This window comes from Rattus norvegicus, chromosome 14 (genome assembly GCF_021556685.1).
Source record: "Rattus norvegicus strain SHRSP/BbbUtx chromosome 14, alternate assembly SHRSP_T2T, whole genome shotgun sequence".
NCBI classification, from domain to species: domain Eukaryota; kingdom Metazoa; phylum Chordata; class Mammalia; order Rodentia; family Muridae; genus Rattus; species Rattus norvegicus.
Genome location: NC_141547.1, coordinates 79,625,423 through 79,633,200, shown reverse-complemented (window position 1 = coordinate 79,633,200; position 7,778 = coordinate 79,625,423). Strand labels below are relative to the sequence as shown.

The window sequence follows — 7,778 nt, the reverse complement described above, 5'->3', positions numbered from 1 at the left end:
TGGGGACCGAACCCAGGACCTTGCGCTTCCTAGGTAAGCGCTCTACCACTGAGCTAAATCCCCAGCCCCCCACAGATATTTTTAATTAAGAAGAAATCCACTGGGCTGGAGAGATGGCTCAGCCGTTAAAGGCTAGGCTCACAACCAAAAATATAAGAAGAAATCCATTCTCGTTGCCTATGATATGTGATTTTATATGTATAATTTAGGGAAAGAACTGGTAGAATGAATATATATATATATATATATATATATATATATGTGTGTGTGTGTGTATCTTATACATGTGATTTTATATGTATAATTTAGGGAAAGAACTGGTAGAATGAATATGTGTGTGTGTGTGTGTGTGTGTGTGCATCTTATACATGTGATATTTGTACATATAATTTATTAGGTTGGCTTACAGATCTGGCCTAGGCAATAGAACAGTGGCTGTCTCACTCTGGAGAGGCCAAGAATCCAGTAGTTGCTCAGTCCATGAGGTTGGATGTCACAGCAGTCCCAGTTTGGGGCTGTGGTCCTGAGGATTCCCAGGGAGCTCCTGGTCTTTAGTCTGCGCTGGAATTCTGAAGAAGCGGTTCTGATACTGGGCAGGAGGAGTGCCGCAGCAACAGAGTAGATGAACTTGCTGGTGAGAGTGAGAGCCAGCAGGCAAAAAGCAAAGTTTCCTTCTGTTTCCTTTTGTCTGGGAGGCAGGCTCTATCAGAGGAGCTTTTCCTGCTTCCACTGATCTGAACAAGAAAATCTTTCATGGGAGTGACCAGAGGCTTGCACTTTAGTTGTTTATAGATGTAGTGAGGCTGGTAATGGAGATTCACAGTAACTAACAGGCCTTATCAGAAGTGATTTTGCAAATCTAAAGTCACAGAGGTTAGCTTCTCCTCTGTCTTCTAAGAGTTCGATTGGTCTGGTTTGTACCCATGGATCTGTGCCACCAGGAGGTGATTTCTGTATATGTGAGAACCTTGTCCTTGCCACAGTTGTCAGAAAAGTGGTTTCTTCTCAACGAATCATTGTGGCATGCTAATTAAGAAGCGAGTGACAACATGTACAAGGGGTCCTTTCCTTCTCAGGGTCTCATGTCCTTCAGCCTGACCTTGGACTCACTAGGTGACCAAGGCTGGCCTGTAATGCCCGATCCTCCTGCCTCGTTCCCAGGAGTGTTTTGATTATGGTGTATAGTCCGTGCCTTGTATATGATACATATTCATATGATTTATATATATATGATATATATCATATATATGCTTATTTTATGTGTGTTTACCTGCATTATATATAATATTATATATATATATTCCTGTGGGTGCAATGCCTACAGAAAACGTGGCATCCTCTGGAACTGGAGCTGTGAGCTGTTATGTGGGGGCTGAGAATCAAACCTAGGTCCTCTCCTAGAGCAGCCAGGGATCTTAACCACTGAGCCATCTCTCCAGCCCCATAAATATATTTTTAAAAAAGAAATATGGGGGCACTAGTTACTATTCTTGTTGCTGTGACAAAATACTTGACAGAAATGACTTAAGGAAACTTTGTTTTAGCCCAATGCGTGTACATGTATGCATAGGCACACACACACGTGCACATGTGTGTATGTATGTGTGAGTATGTATGTATGTGTGCGCGCGCGCGCGTGTGTGTGTGTGTGTGTGTGTATACAGCCAGAGGGCATCTTGTCAGGGTCAGCCCTCACTTAACATGCATGTAGATCAATTTCTGTGCATAAGCCTTGATGGCTAGCATTTCTACCTGCTGGACTGTGTTGCACCCACCCCCCCCCTTAAACTTTTTAAAAATTCTGTTTTATCCATTTATCCTCTGGGGCAGAGACTTATTCATGTCATCACATGCATGTAGTGGGGAGTGTCATAGAACAAACTGGGAGAGTTGATTCTTGCCCTCCACTATATGGGGCCCCTGGAATTGAACCCAGGTCTTCAAGCTTGACAGCAAGAGCCGTTAGGGCTTAGCCATCTTGCCAGCCCTTCCCCCGCAGCCCATGGGATGATGTTCTCATGTTTAACTTGGGTCTTCTGTCAGTTAAAGCTTTCTGGAAATAACCTCAGCTACACACAGATAAGTTTATAGTCACGTTGTAAGGTTTGACCATCCCAGAAGGTGAAGGCTTCTGTGTTGATTGGCTTGCCTGAGGCTGTTCGTGTGCTGCCTTACCCATTTAGATGGGCACAGCCCCCATTGCTCATGTTTGAGAATTGCTTGTTAGTTGTTGGTCTTATCTGCCAGCCATCGGTTATTGGCTGGTTTTGCCAGAAGGCTGATTAAGTCAGGTAGCTCATTTTGACCTTGAAGGTGTTCCAAATGCTATTAATTAAATTAATCGCTCTTCTCACAGGTGCCAACATTTGGTTATCTGTCTAGAGCAGTGGTTCTCAACCTTCCAAATGCTATGACCCTTTAATACAGTTTCTCAGGTTGTGGTGACCCCCAACCATAACCTTATTTTCATAACTGTAATTTTGCTACTGCTATGAGTCATAATGTAAATATCTCTGTTTTCCGGTTATCTTAGGAGACCCTTGTGAAAGGGTTGTTTTGATTCCCAAAGGGTTTGAGACCCACAGGTTGAGAACCATTGGTCTATAGTATGGTCTTGAATATCTTAAACTGGGGAAGGATTGTGCGATGGTTTGTATGTGTGGCACTAGGAGGTGTGGCCTTGTTGGAGTAGGTGTATCCCTGTGGGTGTGGGCTTAAGACCCTCATCCTAGCTGCCTGGCAGTCAGTCTTCCAGTAGCAGCCTTCAGATGAAGAGGTAGGACTTTCAGCTCTGCCTGCACCATGACTGTCTGGACGCTGCCATGCTCCCACCTTGATGATAATGGACTGAACCTCTGAACCTGTAAACCAGCCCCAATTAAATGTGGTCCTTTATAAGACTTGCCTTGGTCATGGTGTCTGCTCGCAGCAGTATAACTCTAAGTCAGACTGTTAGAAGCCATTCTTACTCCCAGTGCAGTCAGTTATAATTGTCAGCATTAGAAGCATTGTGTTAGAAGCAAGAATTTGTAGCAAGCAACAGTGCCTGGTCCTGTTTCCCCAAGGGAAAAAAGTCTCTTCCTACTGGTCCCTGTCACTGGCCTTGCTTCTTAGAGCCTTCTGGCCTCTCACAAGTCATGTGGCTGTCTCAAACCCAGTATAAGGCATTTGTGTCTCTGCCCTCCATGGTGGTAGCTTCATTGTTTGTTTAAATGTTTAATTTTGCATGTGTGGTTGCATGTATGTCTATGTGCCGCATGTGTGCAGGAACCCAAGGAGGTCCAGAGTTTTAGACCCCCTGGAACTGGAGACACGTATAAGCCAATATGTGGGTGCTGGTAACCCAATCTGTATCCTCTGCTAGAGCAGTGAGCACTTTTAAACACTGGGCTGTGGCTCCAGCTCTGGCTTCATTCTTCTAACCCTTACATTCCCTTTTACTTGGAGTCCTTTTCCACTGTAGCATATGTGGGTAACTGGTAGTTTCCCTCATGGTCCTTTTCTGCTTACTGCCTCTGGGCTAACTCTCATGTGTATATTCCTTTAGTCCCTCTGGTTTGCGATGGGTGCCGATGTCCCCTCTGTATCCTGATCAGAATCTGGACTTTCTCTTTCCTGGGAGCAGATGGTGGACGTTTTCCAGTCCCGTCATTCTTTATAAGGACATAGTTTTTGCCCCTGGAGTTTTTGTCTGTTGTCCTTCTGTTGCTTTGAGCCCTTGCTCCCAGTTTTGTGTGTGTGCAGGAGCCTTGGATTTAGTGGCTCATGTTTCTGTGGGGACAACCTGTGGCGTAGAGCTGGGGAAGGTCTCGTAGGACTTCTTGGTTGTCAGAGTGAGTGCCCAGCCATTCTTTTTTTTTTTTTTTTAATTAACTTGAGTATTTCTTATATACATTTCGAGTGTTATTCCCTTTCCCGGTTTCCGGGCAAATATCCCCCTCCCCCTCCCCCTTCCTTATGGGTATTCCCCTCCCAACCCTCCCCCCATTGCCGCCCTCCCCCCCATAGTCTAGTTCACTGGGGGTTCAGTCTTAGCAGGACCCAGGGCTTCCCCTTCCACTGGTGCTCTTACTAGGATATTCATTGCTACCTATGGGGTCAGAGTCCAGGGTCAGTCCATGTATAGTCTTTAGGTAGTGGCTTAGTCCCTGGAAGCTCTGGTTGCTTGACATTGTTGTACATATGGGGTCTCAAGCCCCTTCAAGCTCTTCCATTTCTTTCTCTGATTCCTTCAACGGGGGACCTATTCTCAGTTCAGTGGTTTGCTGCTGGCATTCGCCTCTGTATTTGCTGTATTCTGGCTGTGTCTCTCAGGAGCGATCTACATCCGGCTCCTGTCGGTCTGCACTTCTTTGCTTCATCCATCTTGTCTAATTGGGTGGCTGTATGTGTATGGGCCACATGTGGGGCAGGCTCTGAATGGGTGTTCCTTCAGTCTCTGTTTTAATCTTTGCCTCTCCCTTCCCTGCCAAGGGTATTCTTTTTCCTCATTTAAAGAAGGAGTGAAGCATTCACATTTTGATCATCTGTCTTGAGTTTCGTTTGTTCTAGGGATCTAGGGTAATTCAAGCATTTGGGCTAATAGCCACTTATCAATGAGTGCATACCATATATGTCTTTCTGTGATTGGGTTAGCTCACTCAGGATGATATTTTCCAGTTCCAACCATTTGCCTACGAATTTCATAAACTCGTTGTTTTTGATAGCTAAGTAATATTCCATTGTGTAGATGTACCACATTTTCTGTATCCATTCCTCTGTTGAAGGGCATCTGGGTTCTTTCCAGTTTCTGGCTATTATAAATAAGGCTGCAATGAACACAGTGGAGCACGTGTCTCTTTTATATGTTGAGGCATCTTTTGGGTATATGCCCAAGAGAGGTATAGATGGATCCTCAGGCAGTTCAATGTCCAATTTTCTGAGGAACCTCCAGACTGATTTCCAGAATGGTTGTACCAGTCTGCAATCCCACCAACAATGGAGGAGTGTTCCTCTTTCTCCACATCCTCGCCAGCATCTGCTGTCACCTGAGTTTTTGATCTTAGCCATTCTCACTGGTGTGAGGTGAAATCTCAGGGTTGTTTTGATTTGCATTTCCCTTATGACTAAAGATGTTGAACATTTCTTTAGGTGTTTCTCAGCCATTTGGCATTCCTCAGCTGTGAATTCTTTGTTTAGCTCTGAACCCCATTTTTTAATAGGGTTATTTGTTTCCCTGCGGTCTAACTTCTTGAGTTCTTTGTATATTTTGGATATAAGGCCTCTATCTGTTGTAGGATTGGTAAAGATCTTTTCCCAATCTGTTGGTTGCCGTTTTGTCCTAACCACAGTGTCCTTTGCCTTACAGAAGCTTTGCAGTTTTATGAGATCCCATTTGTCGATTCTTGATCTTAGAGCGTAAGCCATTGGTGTTTTGTTCAGGAAATTTTTTCCAGTGCCCATGTGGTCCAGATGCTTCCCTAGTTTTTCTTCTATTAGTTTGAGTGTGTCTGGTTTGATGTGGAGGTCCTTGATCCACTTGGACTTAAGCTTTGTACAGGGTGATAAGCATGGATCGATCTGCATTCTTCTACATGTTGACCTCCAGTTGAACCAGCACCATTTGCTGAAAATGCTATCTTTTTTCCATTGGATGGTTTTGGCTCCTTTGTCAAAAATCAAGTGACCATAGGTGTGTGGGTTCATTTCTGGGTCTTCAATTCTATTCCATTGGTCTATCTGTCTGTCTCTGTACCAATACCATGCAGTTTTTATCACTATTGCTCTGTAATACTGCTTGAGTTCAGGGATAGTGATTCCCCCTGAAGTCCTTTTATTGTTGAGGATAGCTTTAGCTATCCTGGGTTTTTTGTTATTCCAGATGAATTTGCAAATTGTTCTGTCTAACTCTTTGAAGAATTGGATTGGTATTTTGATGGGGATTGCATTGAATCTGTAGATTGCTTTTGGTAAAATGGCCATTTTTACTATATTAATCCTGCCAATCCATGAGCATGGGAGATCTTTCTATCTTCTGAGGTCTTCTTCAATTTCTTTCCTCAGTGTCTTGAAGTTCTTATTGTACAGATCTTTTACTTGCTTGGTTAAAGTCACACCGAGGTACTTTATATTATTTGGGTCTATTATGAAGGGTGTCGTCTCCCTAATTTCTTTCTCGGCTTGTTTCTCTTTTGTATAGAGGAAGGCAACTGATTTATTTGAGTTAATTTTATACCCAGCCACTTTGCTGAAGTTGTTTATCAGCTTTAGTAGTTCTCTGGTGGAACTTTTGGGATCACTTAAATATACTATCATATCACCCGCCAATAGTGATATTTTGACCTCTTCTTTTCCGATCTGTATCCCCTTGATCTCCTTTTGTTGTCTGATTGCTCTGGCTAGAACTTCAAGAACTATATTGAATAAGTAGGGAGAGAGTGGGCAGCCTTGTCTAGTCCCTGATTTTAGTGGGATTGCTTCAAGTTTCTCTCCATTTAGTTTAATGTTAGCAACTGGTTTGCTGTATATGGCTTTTACTATGTTTAGGTATGGGCCTTGAATTCCTATTCTTTCCAGGACTTTTATCATGAAGGGGTGTTGAATTTTGTCAAATGCTTTCTCAGCATCTAATGAAATGATCATGTGGTTCTGTTCTTTCAGTTTGTTTATATAATGGATCACGTTGATGGTTTTCCGTATATTAAACCATCCCTGCATGCCTGGGATGAAGCCTACTTGATCATGGTGGATGATTGTTTTGATGTGCTCTTGGATTCGGTTTGCCAGAATTTTGTTGAGTATTTTTGCGTCGATATTCATAAGGGAAATTGGTCTGAAGTTCTCTTTCTTTGTTGTGTCTTTGTGTGGTTTAGGTATAAGAGTAATTGTGGCTTCGTAGAAGGTATTCGGTAGTGATCCATCTGTTTCAATTTTGTGGAATAGTTTGGATAATATTGGTATGAGGTCTTCTATGAAGGTTTGATAGAATTCTGCACTAAACCCGTCTGGACCTGGGCTCTTTTTGGTTGGGAGACCTTTAATGACTGCTTCTATTTCCTTAGGAGTTATGGGGCTGTTTAACTGGTTTATCTGTTCCTGATTTAACTTCGATACCTGGTATCTGTCTAGGAAATTGTCCATTTCCTGAAGATTTTCAAGTTTTGTTGAATATAGGTTTTTATAGTAAGATCTGATGATTTTTTGAATTTCCTCTGAATCTGTAGTTATGTCTCTCTTTTCGTTTCTGATTTTGTTAATTTGGACGCACTCTCTGTGTCCTCTCGTTAGTCTGGCTAAGGGTTTATCTATCTTGTTGATTTTCTCAGAGAACCAACTTTTGGTTCTGTTGATTCTTTCTATGGTCCTTTTTGTTTCTACTTGGTTGATTTCAGCTCTGAGTTTGATTATTTCCTGCCTTCTACTCCTCCTGCGTGTATTTGCTTCTTTTTGTTCTAGAGCTTTTAGGTGTGCTGTCAAGCTGCTGACATATGCTCTTTCCTGTTTCTTTCTGCAGGCACTCAGCGCTATGAGTTTTCCTCTTAGCACAGCTTTCATTGTGTCCCATAAGTTTGGGTATGTTGTACCTTCATTTTCATTAAATTCTAAAAAGTTTTTAATTTCTTTCTTTATTTCTTCCTTGATCAGATTATCATTGAGTAGAACATTGTTCAATTTCCACGTATATGTGGGCATTCTTCCCTTATTGTTATTGAAGACCAGTTTTAGGCCGTGGTGGTCCGATAGCATGCATGGGATTATTTCTATCTTTCTGTACCTGTTGAGGCCCATTTTTTGACCAA

General features: G+C 42.6%; 1 protein-coding gene across 3 annotated transcripts in view; it reads left to right on the top strand.

Annotated features, from left to right (window-relative positions):
* The window catches only part of Acox3 (acyl-CoA oxidase 3, pristanoyl), a 54,198-nt gene that overhangs the window by 1,173 nt on the left and 45,247 nt on the right, over nt 1–7,778 (top strand).